Source organism: Ochlerotatus camptorhynchus, unplaced genomic scaffold (genome assembly GCF_037179485.1).
Source record: "Ochlerotatus camptorhynchus isolate MF236.1 unplaced genomic scaffold, CSIRO-AGI_Acam_v1.1 ptg000357l, whole genome shotgun sequence".
Taxonomy (NCBI): Eukaryota; Metazoa; Arthropoda; class Insecta; order Diptera; family Culicidae; genus Ochlerotatus; species Ochlerotatus camptorhynchus.
Genome location: NW_027040845.1, coordinates 1,058,406 through 1,072,535, shown reverse-complemented (window position 1 = coordinate 1,072,535; position 14,130 = coordinate 1,058,406). Strand labels below are relative to the sequence as shown.

General features: G+C 37.2%; 1 protein-coding gene across 1 annotated transcript in view; it reads right to left on the bottom strand.

Moving 5' to 3' along the window:
- kcc (solute carrier family 12 member kcc) overlaps nt 1-14,130 on the bottom strand; it is an 836,076-nt gene that overhangs the window by 820,338 nt on the left and 1,608 nt on the right. The window lies entirely within an intron of this gene.

The window sequence follows — 14,130 nt, the reverse complement described above, 5'->3', positions numbered from 1 at the left end:
TCGCACCAAGCATCCAGTAGGGGTAATGGTGTTCGGATTGGTTGCTTCTGATATCAAAAAAATTGACCCTGTTTTCATCCAAGAAGGCCTGAAAGTGAACACGGACGTACTTAGGAATTCTTAAGGATCATGTTTTACCTTGGATTACATCTACATACGGCAAGGATGCGAATGTTATATTCCAGCAAGACGGAGCCGGAGCCCCTGCGCACATGTCAAAGAAAACACAAATGTGGTTGAAGGCTAACATGCCCCAATTCTGGCCCAAAGAGATGTGGCCACCTAGCTCACCTGACTTAAATCCTCTGGATTTCAGTGTATGGGCGAACATTGAAGCACTTGTTTGTGACATCCTCACCCGAACTTGAACTCTCACCATCCCTCACCATCCCTCTCCAACGGGGGAGTTTGGTAAAGGAGATGATCAACCCGATTCGTACCTTCCCCAAAATTAACCTATGCTCGCTTTCTACTCTCTATATAAAATTTTCACACTGCCTCTACTCTAGTACCCCGTTCACATTACAGCGTATATCACGTGATATGCGCTGTCTTGCAATGAGCACCCCTACATCCAGTTTTCACTGGAAATCCTATATATGAGTGCTCATTGCAAGATAGTCTATATTACGTGATATAGGCTGGAATGTAAACGGGGTATAACGGAACTATCAACTCTATACTTTCATATCCTTATATATCGCATAAAATTACCACTTTAAGTCTGATATTTGACGCTAAGCATCTCCAACTACATAGGATAAAAATAGTTCAAGTTTTGGCAGCAAAGATGGCGCAGCAATACAAACTTCTTTATTTCGCAAGATAGAGGATTGCAAAATTGTAGAGCGAAAATTGTTATGAAAAGTTGCCGGAGATATAAAAGCTGTACTGAGATAAATTAAGTTTCATAAAATTTGCCTGAAATTTTATAACATCGCTGTGCCATCTTTGTGGCCAAAACATGAACCATTTTTATCCACCAAATTGTAGTCCGAACTGATCCGAGAAACTTCACTCAAGACGTTAGCTTAATAAGGTGCAAGCCTAGAGCATTATTAATTGTTTCCTGTTACATTTTATTCCTGGCCTACTGTGCACTATGGGATGCGTAAAAAAAACCGAATAATTATTTTTAACACAGGAGTTTACTTTGGTGCAAAATGCGCAATACTATGAAATTTTTTTCGAAATTTGTGACTCATTGAAATCTTGGCGATACTAGATTCAGAAAAGAGGCATGAAAATGTTTTATTAATGTTGTGATTTTCCAGGATTCCATATTTCACCATGAAAAAATTCGAGGCTTTGGGATTTAGAAGAATTTTTCTGGTTCTAAAACAATTGAAATTTTTTATTGATTACTGAGCAATTCTCTGTCAAATTAGCTAACGGAAGGAAGTATTACAACAAAGGTAATTGCTATTAGATATTTTTGCAAACAGTAACAGATAGCAGACATGAAGCTCAAATGGAGGTGCCGGGAAAAGGTGTTATATCCTAGACAAATGTTAAGTTGCAAATTCGCTGTTGTCATCGTCGTAGGCGCCGTCGTATTCGCCGTCATAGTCGCTGTAGTAATAACCCGATGTGCGGTATAAGAGGTGAGGAGAAAGGAAACTAGTGGACTCTTTCATTCTGACGGTGTTCTTATGCAACAGCAGACGTGACGTCACGTCTGTTGCTGCATAAGAAGACGCGAGAACGAAAGAGTCCACTAGTTTCCTTTCTCCTCACCTCTTTTACCGCACATCGGTAATAACCGTCGTAGTCGCCGTAGGCAGAACCGTTAGTATATTAAATATTAACCATCAGCCTCTGAAACTATATGAATTATTGCGTATTTCTGTTGTTCATTACATACCAAGTGAAATTCGAAAACGTAATTTCTTTTGAATAGTTTGTTTAACTAGGGCTTAAACAATCGTAAGGTCGATCATAGTTTGTTATGATTACCTGAACAATGCGTAAAGAGCAAATCGAAAGGTAGAACGTCGCATGAAAGTGGAACTTAATGAAGGCCTAAGTATTTTTTCGTAGCTCTTAGTTTTCGGATTTGTTTGTTTATCATGTATTTTGTAAAACTTGTCGTTGCCTTCGGTGCCGGGTTTGAATAGTTATAACAACTTGAGTAACGGTATAATATAATATGAGGGGCTCGGTGGCCTTAGAGCAACCGCTTTTGCTTACTGAGCAGAACATCATGAGTCTAATCTCAAGCCCAACCACATTCAAGATTCGTCAATCGTTTTTTTTTTTTTTTTGTTAACAGGACTACATGGTAATAACAGCAGCTCGATGATTAAAAAAGAGCTCGTCTGCCTAGTGGCAAACGTTTTTGCTTACTGAGCAGCAGACCGTGGGTTCAATCCCAAGCTTCTTCGCGTTATATGATCGTTAGGACATCAATTCAGCTTATCGTTTACCAAACGGAACCCAGCTTCTAACCCAACCCTATTATTTATTACCAAACATCCCAGTGATTCCTCGTGGAAGTGCAGAGGTATTCTCGGCTTCCATCAAAGCAAGTGTCACGTCACCACATTCCTACCCCTTCCTTTCGTGACCTATGTTCTGGCGCGGCCGGCGCTGGTATTGCCTAGTTTTAGATCACCAGTTTTTAAACAAATTACGGATGATTGCTAGTCCCAAGCACCGTCTATTGGTTCTCTGTGTAATTACAGCTTGTCTGACAGTAACCGAGTAGCAACCGTGGGCAGTCAATCATGCTCATGCTCATGCAACTCTCTGTCAAATGAGCTAACGACTTGACACGAGCCCCTCCGATTTTGATGAAAATTTCAACATGTCTTCAGTATTGGAGATTATGATTTTTCCACAGATCACGAGACCATTTTGACTAAAGACTTATTTTTGAAAAGGACGTATGTGTTTACACTTATGAATTTTTCATAAAATTATAACTTCAAAACCGTTTATTTTATCAAAATTGTGTCTGAGAAGAAGTTAGAGAGAATTCAATCAACTTTAAAGGAAAAAAAAATGTACACTGAAACAATTGTTAAATTTAAAAAATATAAAATAGCGGTGCCGGTGGTGTAGTGGAAAACGTGACTACCTCTCACCCCGGCAGGCCTGGGTTCACTCCCAGTCGGCGCCGCCGGGATGTTCTGAGGCATAACATCTCTGATCACGTTTTCCTTCGAAAGGGAAGTAAAGCCGTTGGTCCCCGGTTCATGAGTTGATGGGTCGATAGGTAGGGTCCAGGTGTGGGAGCTGCCTCCCTGGCTTCGGTAGCAATGGTGCCCAGCACGGAAAACAAGATCGATGGAAAATAATTTAATATAGTGATATTAAAATGGTTTTTATGGTTTTCATGGTTTGTAGATAGAGGCCGCAATATTTTTTCATATTTTTCCTTGAAAATTTAGGTGCACAAAATCAACGATGTGCTTTTCTTGGTTTTAAGTTATATTTTTTTTTTAAGTTATCAAGCTTTGGGTTTTCGCTCAATACTCATATGCGCCTAGACTACCTTGCGTCTCCATCGATTTATAGCGGCTGTAACATAGTCACGGAAACATGCATAAATGAGATAGTAGTTTGGGGTAGGAGGGGGGTTTGAGAAATGGTGACCGACCATGTATTAAACAAAATGCGCTACGAGGAGAGAGGGGGTTTAAAATTGATTAAACATATGCTACTTCATTTATGGATGGTCCCTAAGTTACATGTAAATTATTCGACGGGCTTTAGGCCAAATTGATAGAATTAGTATAATAATTCTTTAGATCTACAGAATAATTTAGAAATTCTCAGACAACGATTTTCTTTTTTTTTAAGCTTACAAAAGAAGATTTTCAATTTTTGAAGCAAGGTCTGTTTGGTTTAGAATTAAACGTAATTAGAAAAAAAATGTATATATTTATTGTAATTTAAATATACAATATGGGTTTTGCTATTTTTATTCTTCTCGAATGAAAAATCGAACTTTGGGCATGATACGTGCCATAAACTTCTGCACATGCTGCTGTTCAAACTCACCGGCTGCTTTTTTCCAGTATCTGGCCATAGCATCCTTTCCTTAGTCATTTTTTCACTCTTCTTCAGTTTAGCTTTGATGATACCCCAATACATTTAGATTGGGCGGAAAGCTGGGCAGAGGGGTTCATCCATTTCTCAATGACGTCTACTCCATTATCGCGATACCACTGTTGCGCATTCTTACTGTAGTGGCAACTCGCCAAATCTGGCCAAAACTTGGCGGTGGGTACTAATGAACGGCGGCAATACACGTATTTTTTGTCAGGCATTCGTTGATGTATAACTGCCCGTTCATATTGTTGGTTGCATCCGGCGCCGGTGGTGTAGTGATAAGCGTGACTGCTTTCTCACCCCAATGGGTCTGGATTCAATCCCAGCCGAGGTCGGTGGGATTTTTCTGAGGCATAAAAATCTCTGGTTACGTCTTCCTTCGGAAGGAAAGTAAAGCCGTTGGTCCCGGCCTATGTGTGTTTAAATGAGTGCGATATCCTACGCAGGTATGGAAGCTGCCTTCTTGCACATTCGATTGCCGTCAATGGATAGCAATCGATGTCCGTCGATGATTGGCACTAGATTGCGGAACAGTGGAATAAAGGACAGAAGAGGATATTGTTGGTTGTGATGAAAATCGGAGTCTTCTGGTAACGGTTGTAGATTCTCTACCAGATCATCAGCTTACCGGCAAACTTGTCCTCAAAAACAAATTTAAAATTCTTGGGAACATCTCCGCGACCCCTGGCAACATAAAACTTCTGTCCCGGAAGCTGTTTAAAGTTTGAATTTGGTCAGCACCTGGTCATAAAGCTTTCGGGCCCGCGTTTTGGCCGTATTGTTTTGCTTTACGGTCCGGTTCGGTTGCTTATTAGCCCGATACTTGAAGTTGACGAAACCTTCCCAAATGCGTATATTCCGAACTGTACTGCGAACAGCACCGAGTTTGTTGGCCACATCTACGTCTGAAAGTCCTGCATTTGCTTTGAAAGCCTTTGTGACGACAAGTACCCCTCGGCGCGTAACGGTCGCTAGTTACATCAGGGTAGCTACGCGCATCCACGAGCATCGCCGAACACACTGGAACGAAGAAACGTTATCATGGTGGGACACGGAAGATCAGGCGAAAGAAACGAACCATTTTAATATTGCCAATAACAAGAGAAAGACATTGTAGACAAAAGATTTAAGAATCGAGCGCTGTACCGGACAAAAAGAAGCGCACCGATTCTACATTGGCAGTTCTTTATTTTACATTTTTGAACTTTGCGAGATTTCTGGCTTCAAATATGGCCTATTTTAAAGATCTCAGATTCAAAAAAGAATCATGGCTTTTCAGGATTCTGAAAGATAGAGAATTAAGAAATGCTAAATGAGTTGAGGAGAATTGTAGCGGAATTCTAAGGATAATAATAAAGGATTTCTGGGGAGATTATCAAAGAAATTTGAAATTTTAGGTAATTTTGAAAAGTCCGGAGAACTTCGAAATTAGGGCGTAATTGCTTGTAAACAAACACTTCATTTGACGATTACTCGCGAATTAAAATTCAATCTAAAAAACTAACAACACAAACAGGTAGATGAGTGGTTCCTCTAGATGAGTGGTTCCTCTATCATTTGGTATAGTTTGTTCACGAGATTGTTCTTTTATTCGCGAGAAATCATTGATTGACATGTTTGTTTACAATTACGCCCAAATCTCAAAGTTCTCCAGAAATATTCAAATAATATTGTAAGGACAGGTGATTTCTAAGGTAGTTATGAAGAGATTATCATGCTGTAGTAGAATTCTATGGAATGATGAAGCAAATCGGAAGGAATTTCAAGGAGTACTCTAGGGGAATTCGATAGAGGATTTAAAAGTTAATTAATCGTAAGGCAAATTTAACTGTCATAATACCGAACCTGACAAATTCGCCTCGATTCTATGACATAGCACGACTGTCGACGTTGCCTTAAAACCAAGTTAATCGTAAAACTTCAAGAATAATTGATCAATGAGAAAATCTGAGGAGAGTTGCAAGGAAATATGGATAATAATTCCAAGGGAATCTAATTATTACTATACTGCCTATAATCCCATATCAGTCCCATATGGAAAAAGTAGGCATTGAGAAAATGGCAGTCGAAGGTACAAAGTGCAATTTGAGCAATTTGTAAATATTTGATGAATAATAGTAAATTAATTGATATTTTTTTTTTCAATTTAAAATCTTTTGCGATGATGTTTGCTTGTTTTGTTATATCAGCGAAAATATGACAATTCAAAAACCAGACCTTTAACTTGAACTATGGCCGATTGAATTTCAGGATGGGACTGATACGAGGGGGGCGACACATCTAAATCTCAATTCTAGATTCTCAACATATCTCACACTAGCGAATCGATTTACGAAAAATTTTCTTTTATTTCTCGCATCTACTTGCATCGCGCATCATCTTTTTGCAGGAAATCTTCAGAATCGCCATCAATCTTCTTTCTATCTACTCAGCATGCGTGCAGCTAACCACAGCAAAACACAATTTTTCCTGCATTGTAGATAGAGTTGCCCCCCTATGACTGATATGCGATTATGTTGCTTGATGGGACAAACTAACCTGATGTTGTTTTCACATTTTTCATGATCAAAGTCCATAGGTTTATCACATAATATGAATGGGACTGATATGCGATTAATAGTCAGTATAGTTCGAAGAATTCTTTGCAGAAGGAGGATTTGGCTGGCAAATTTGTGCATATATCAAAAACAACTATGAGTAGTGTTCCAAAGCTTTGATGAGTGTTTCAAGAGAATTCCGTGTAAATTGTCATGAGCATTTTTGAGATAATACTTTTCTAAATTTTAAATGGCATGCCAAGAGATTTCTAGGAATAGTTATTTAATTTTCTTTATTGAAGAGATTTTCAGCCTTTCGTCTTTCTGGGAATATTTCAAAAAATATAATGAAGATAAATTAAAGCACATTCTCGCTAGAGTCTTTAAGACTGGAGTCTGGTTTACTTAGAATACGGACACATGCAACCAGGTGTTCTCGGTATTGATTTGACGTAAGAAAAATTTAATATAATTAAAATGAAGGTATTTTGTTGTACTTTTATTTAAAAAAAAATGCAAAATTTCATCCGTCGGCGTTCGGTTGAATTCGCCGACTTTATTTGGAATTTCTATCATCATCTGTCCCACACTGGCGGCCATTTATTTTTTCAGAAGCGAGCCATCAGCGTCCTGAGTCGTCATATTGTCACAAATCTGGCCAGAACTTCACTGGGCCTTTGTGAGCCTTAATGTAAGGTAGTTTACATTTCTCCATACACTCTTGCTTATACAGCTTTGAGTCCATCGTTTTGTTGGTGATGGAAAGCTTGGTTTTGAGTCCGCAGTTGGAAATTCCTTGTCAGATCATCAGTTTCCGGTAGAATTTATCGGCGAAAACAAACTTTAATTTGCTGGAGATATCACTCCGTGCTGTGGCCACATAAAACTTTCGTCAGGAAACCTACCTGAAATCGGAAATTTTCAACATTCCTAATCCGACCACTAGAGCCGCTACTATAGAATAAATAAAAAAAAATGTAGAGTGAATTTCAGGATTATTTCTGGAGAGAATTTCTAAAGTGTTTTGGACAAAATCATAAGATTATTGAGGGGAATCCTGAAAATAAAAGTAATTCTGATGACATTTTGGAATAATCCTAAGAAAGTTTTTGAGAAATTCCATAGTTCCAAAGAAGTAATTTAGTTAAGTTTTAGATTCGGTGGACGTAAATTGTCAATATTTAAGGTGATACTCCAAGGAAGCCTTAGCGTGAAACTTCAAAAAAACAAATATCAACTTTCACAAAACGTGCAAATATGAAATTGCTACTCCTTAGTTGCAGCGTTACAACAAACAAAGAGTAGCAATTACATTATTGCATGTTTTGTGGAAGCTGACATTTGTGCTTTTGAAGTTTCACGCTAAGGTTTCCTTAGAGTATCACCTTAAAGACTTCGGTGGAAATATCTCAATTATGGAAGTTACGAAAACCGCGCGAATTCCGAAAGCCGTGCGAGACAACCGAAGCGAGAAAAAAGGCTTATTATCATTTAAAGAGTGCCACCAAAATAAATGTGATAGCCTATGTTGGCAAGTTGATTAATTTTGGTTTACTCTCTCAATATTCTACTTATTTTACTGTTGAGCTTTGTGTCAATTTAGTTATTTTACCGCACGTATCAATCATTTCAAGATTTCGCGACCGTACCGAACAAATTCTATACTACAGAAACTCAAAAAAAAAACTTTTGGTGAGTTCTACCGTAGACGTAGGCGCGTTGATTCCGACAGCCACGAAAAGTTAAACATGCATCAATACCACATAAGGAAAGATCGATTTTACGTATGGTTTAGTTTATAGATTAACATTGACTGCTGTTTAAAAATGTAAGTACTTGTAAGTACTAAGAAATAAGTTAACTCAAATGCTTTAACCGCATAAATAAGAGATTTAGCGTATTGAGAGAATAATATAGTAATTGAGTACAACAAACTAAGGGGAATACAATACCTCCAAAAGTTTAAAAGCTATTAATTGTCACATACCTCTACTTTTACTTATTTCCTAAACTATTCCTCTCCTTGTTAATCTACTTAATGCTATTGGTCTGCTTGCGTTTTCTTATTAAAGTTCAAGACTAAATAAGAAGATTTATTCTACAACTTTAAAGGTTAGTTGCCTCCCTAAGCGGGCCCCCCGCATCCTAATTCTTTTGTTAATCTACTTAATGTCCTTAAGTATATCTCATTAGTCTAATTTAATAAATCATTAAAAGCTCTAATTCACCTAATAAATCATAACCCATGCTTTATTAAGTACCTGCATTTGTGCTTGTAATCTAAAATCAAACGTGTTTCAAGTACTTTTGATTTTGACCTATACCTATTTATTATATCTTAGTTCGACCCAGGTAACACCTTCAAGTGACTAAAATGCTTCATTTTGAAGTTAGTTAGCTGATTTTTAAATTATATAGGGTATATGCTCCAACTATGCTCACACGCTTCCACTATGTCGCACCACCAAAATACGTACGGGTATGTCACAATAGAAGCACGCCACAGTGGAAATCCCGAGCCATAGTTCAAGCACTTATCCCAAATCAAAATGAAGCACGTATAAGATTAGTTACAATACCATGTACCAAAATGATGTTTAACATTGTTCCCTGAGTAATACCTCAATGAAAACAACAATGAAAGTTTGTCACGAAAGTAGAAGGAGCACTGTTGGGCACTGTCTGAAATATTTCAATAGTATAATTCCCTTGAAAACCCAAATAAATCTATCTGCGTAAAAAAAAATAAGAGTGATTTGCGGCAAAACCCGCCAGTATCGCACCCAACGTCAGTGCCTATACATAAGCGTACTACGACGCGGTTCTCAATCAAAGGAGTAACAAGTGTGATACTATCACTGCTAGACTAGATCTTTGGTTCTCTCATGAAGTGGTTTATCAGAGAGGGGAAGCTTAGTAAGCCCCATTGCCTGCCCATGGCGCCATTCTATCGCGGCATTAGCCAGCAACGCCGGCCATAAACCTACCGTCTCCAACACTCCACTAAAAAGCATAAAATTAAGCCCGCCTACCAACAGCAAGGTGCAAAAACTAGCCAAGGGGAGGGAATTTAAAAATTGAAATCTTTGAAACAATAATATTTTCCTGGTGGATTATTTAAATTCCCGACTCATTCCTGGTTTGCACACATAAAACAGGAAATTGTACGCCAAACAAAAGAAAAGTTTAAGACCAGAAAACATGGAAATAATATTTCGACTCCAAAAATGCTAAAAAGGAAAACCAGGAAACCAGAAGATAGAAACCCCTAGAGAAGGGCTTTTAAAAATCAGTTGGCATGGTCTCTAAAGAGTTGTCCAATAAATTTTGAAAACTTTGCTCACGTCACACGACTGGTATTTGTTATAATCGGAACTTGTATCGGTGGAAATGAGCGATCAATTCAGAAATTTATGCACGCAATACTTCAGTTCATTTCCCCCCGACAACCACAGAACGTACATACTAAATCATATCTACACACTCAACTACGTTTGGCTTGTTCGGTAATTTTTTACCGAAAATAATCGGTAAACGAAAATTATTACAGATTTTTCGGTAAATCATAAAAAAAATTACCAATATTCGGTAAAGTTTTACCGAAATAACGGTGGTCTGATTTTTTAAATGACGAACTCTGTAAAAAAAATGAGATAATCGCCGAGTTCGGTAAAAAAAGAATACCGAACAAACCGTAAAACATAAATCAGATTACCGAACTTCGGTTTGTACAAACTGTCAAACCGTGAAGAAACTTTATTTATAAGTGAACCGTGCTTCGAGGATAAACTAACTTAAAGTGCTGATGAATGGAACCAGGTACAGTATTATAAACAGAAGTATTTTACAACAAACATTTAACAATTACTATTTTATAGACCGAAGAAATTTTTACCATCCAAAATACAATGTCACCCGTTCTATTTGTCAGAAGACCATTCTTGGAGGGCACAAACGATCGCCCCATATGCTGGGTATCTCCTGCTCGCTATTTTCATCCAGCCATTATCCGTTTCAAATATTGCACCAAACCCCCTGACAAAATTTTCTCAATAAAAACTATCAAATAACTATTATTGTAAAAAGATAATTCAATACAAATGAATCGAAAAAAGTAGTATAATTTTAAAAAAATATTTCGTTCTTGTTTTGCGGAAGTTCGGTAATAGCTACCGAACTGTTCTGTAGAAAATAACCGAATTGTTCGGTCATTTTGACAAATAATCCAAAAATCTGTTTACCGATCGTTCGGTAGTTATTTCGTTTACCGAACTGATTACCGAACGTTCAGCTGTTGAAAGTTCGGTAAAAAATTACCGAATACGGTAATAATTTCTAAGTGTGTAGGTTTACTACCAAGGCTTGAAAATGTAATTTTCAATGAAAGATCTCACGTGATATTTATAGATATATTTCTGTCACCATCATCGGATGAGAAAACGATGGTTGAGATTTTCTTCAAAATCTCATCGATTTTTTTTAGGACAGAACATGACAGTATTGTGTACATCACAATTACTATTATTGTTACCTGTACTGCGGAAATCTTGAAAATATATTCTTTCTATCGATTACACTAGTTTACAGCATTTTTGAACTCGGTAAGGTGATGATCATTTCCAATGCAAAATCCTACGCTGAATTCAATGCCGTGGTCAGAAAAAATTAAAGTAGAGCCATTTTTGAGATATACAAAAAAATTGATTTTTTGAATTTTGGACAAAAGTACGATTACTAAAATGTCAATATGTTTGGAACTAGTGCACCAATTTTAAATCTTTTTTTATGTAAATGAAGCTAAATAAATTTGCTATCGTTCACTGGAATATTATGTCTTAATTAAAAATTTAATTTTGAAGTCATTTAAAAATTTACAGCATTTTTTTTTTATTTTTCCTGCGAATTTTCCATAAAAATCTTGTTTTAATAAACATTTTTAATGGGATAAAAAGATTCAAAAAATCATTCCATAATTTATTCTTAAGGTCCATTCAAAACCGGAGAAAATGAGCCTTTAATGGATGAAATCGGTTGGAAATTGTCGAAGTTATGAGCATTTTTGTAAAACACTTAAAAATTTTGCTGAAATACAACAGCTTTAGAGTTCCTTTTCTAGGTGTCGTTGTAAGCATCCAAATCGCATGTAAAGTTTTCATGGGAGATTCTTTTCTCTACATATCAATTTGATTAAGGCATATCAGGATTTAAAACCGAGTTGATACAAAAGAAATTTATTTAGGTTTTATTAAAAATGATTGAGAATCGAATGACTTTGTCTTCGATGTTTTGAACTTGTTTCTCGAATCAGAAACCAACAATAGTCACCCATCATTGCTTCATCCCAAAACCCTTGGTAACGACGTTCCATCATCTTCATTTGTTGGTGAAAACGTTCGCCGTGCTCATCACTCTCGTCACCAAGATTTTCCGGGAAAAAATCCATGTGAGAATGTAGGAAATGTATCTTCAAAGACATATTCACACCTGTGTTCAGTGAAATAAAAGGATTTGAAATTAATTATATGTAACAAACACAATACTTTTGATTTATACCTATTTTCTCATAATTTTTGAGCAATTCATCGACGGCTTCCTCATAATCTGGGCTTCTGAAATTTCCTCAAAAGGTTGTGACAACACGCTGGAACGATTTCCACGCTTCTTCCTCATCTGGTGTCAAAACTGTATTGAATGCGGAATCATTGAGCAGTTTTTTGATCTGTGGGCCAACAAATACACCTTCCTTTATCTTTGCGTCAGATAAATTTGGAAATACTGATTTCAAGTACTGGAATGCCGGCCCTTCTTTTTGCAACGCTTTGACGAAATTTTTGAATAGCCCAAGTTTTATATGTAGTGGTAGAGGTATTATGCGTTCTTTTACCACAAGAGGATCATTTTTAACGTTGTCTTTACCAATTGTGAAATTATCCCGTTTTGGCCAATCTTTTCGGACGTAGTGTTCCTTACGAGCTCGACTGTCCCATTTACACAAAAAACACATATATTTTGTGTATCCCTGTTGCAATCCAGTCAACATGGCAACCACTTTAAGATCGGAACAAATTTTCCAATTGTGTTGATTGTAATTTATCAAATTTAGCAATAGAGCCATTGATTCATACGTTTCCTTCATATTAACGGCATGACCTAATGGAATAGAAGGTTCCTCATTCCCTTGATGCAGTAAAACGGCTTTCAAGCTCAACTTGCTGCTATCGATGAATAAACGCCATTCAGCTGGATCATATGGCTCACCAAACTCTTCAAACAAGCCGTTTACGTCATGGCAAAAACATGCCTTGTCCTTTGTAGAATAATATTTGTCAAATTTCTTGTGACGATTCCTGTGACAAGAAATTTTGACCTCCTTGCTCAGCATGTTGTGTTCTTTCAAGCGTGATGCCAGCAATTCGGATTTCTCCTTCGATAAGTCGAGATCTCGCACCAAATCATTAAATTCGGATTGTGTAAACAGTTTTGGGTTTCTTTCCAATTCCACCTCGAAGTCTTCCTCGCATTCCTCCTTGAATTCCTCCTCACTTTTTGTAACGGTCGATTCAACAGAGGGCGCTCGTTTCCGTTTTGGATAAACAGGATACAGGACCGAACTTGAATGTGGAACAGGTTTTGTCATAGAAGCCACTTGTGGATACTCAACTGTTTTGTGACGTCCTTGTTGCTTAACTTTTGTCAAGCAGAAATAACAATATCCGTTGCATGACAAAACGGTCGACGCCATATGGTGGGCATGTCAAAGGACAAATAGCGACTGACAGATAACAAATAAGTAAGTAAGACATTAACACTTATCAAAAATAGATGAAGTAAGATAATGTCGATCAGGAAAGAACAAAGCACTACCATGCTGTACATAAATTGTTTATATGAAAGTTATTCAAAAAATCAATTTACCTTGCGCCTGACATCCACCTAGCCAAGCACGTTTTGCACGAACTACATAATACTTTTGGAATCCACGGTTCGTCAAAGTCTCCAGGATCAATTTTAAAATAAAGCCTGTATGCAGTTTGCAACGAAGCAGTGAAATTGACCGATTTTGTAAATATATAGTTGCCACACGCGTAACAAAACTTTTGAGGATCATTTTTACACTTGAATTCACGTTTTGTCGTATACATCGTTAAGCAATGTTAAAGAAAGAAAGCTGTCAAATTGAGTTGGTTGCGTTAGGTTCTCGCCGAGCGGTCTCACAAACACTAGCGTAAATTATATTGTTGAAAATATCCCATTTAATTTTGCGTGACAGCTGGTAGTGTTAGTGAAATGCACCGTATGCGTACACGTCCGCAGAAAGGCTTACTGGAACTGGTGCATGAACCTAGGAGCGGGACAACGGCCAATCTTGGAACATTCAATTTCCATAATTTTACTGAAAATTTCATAACTTCGACAATTTCCAACCGATTTCATCCATTAAAGGCTCATTTTCTCCAGTTTTTAATGGACTTTAAGAATAAATTATGGAATGATTTTTTGAATCTTTTATCCCATTAAAAATGTTGATTAAAACAAG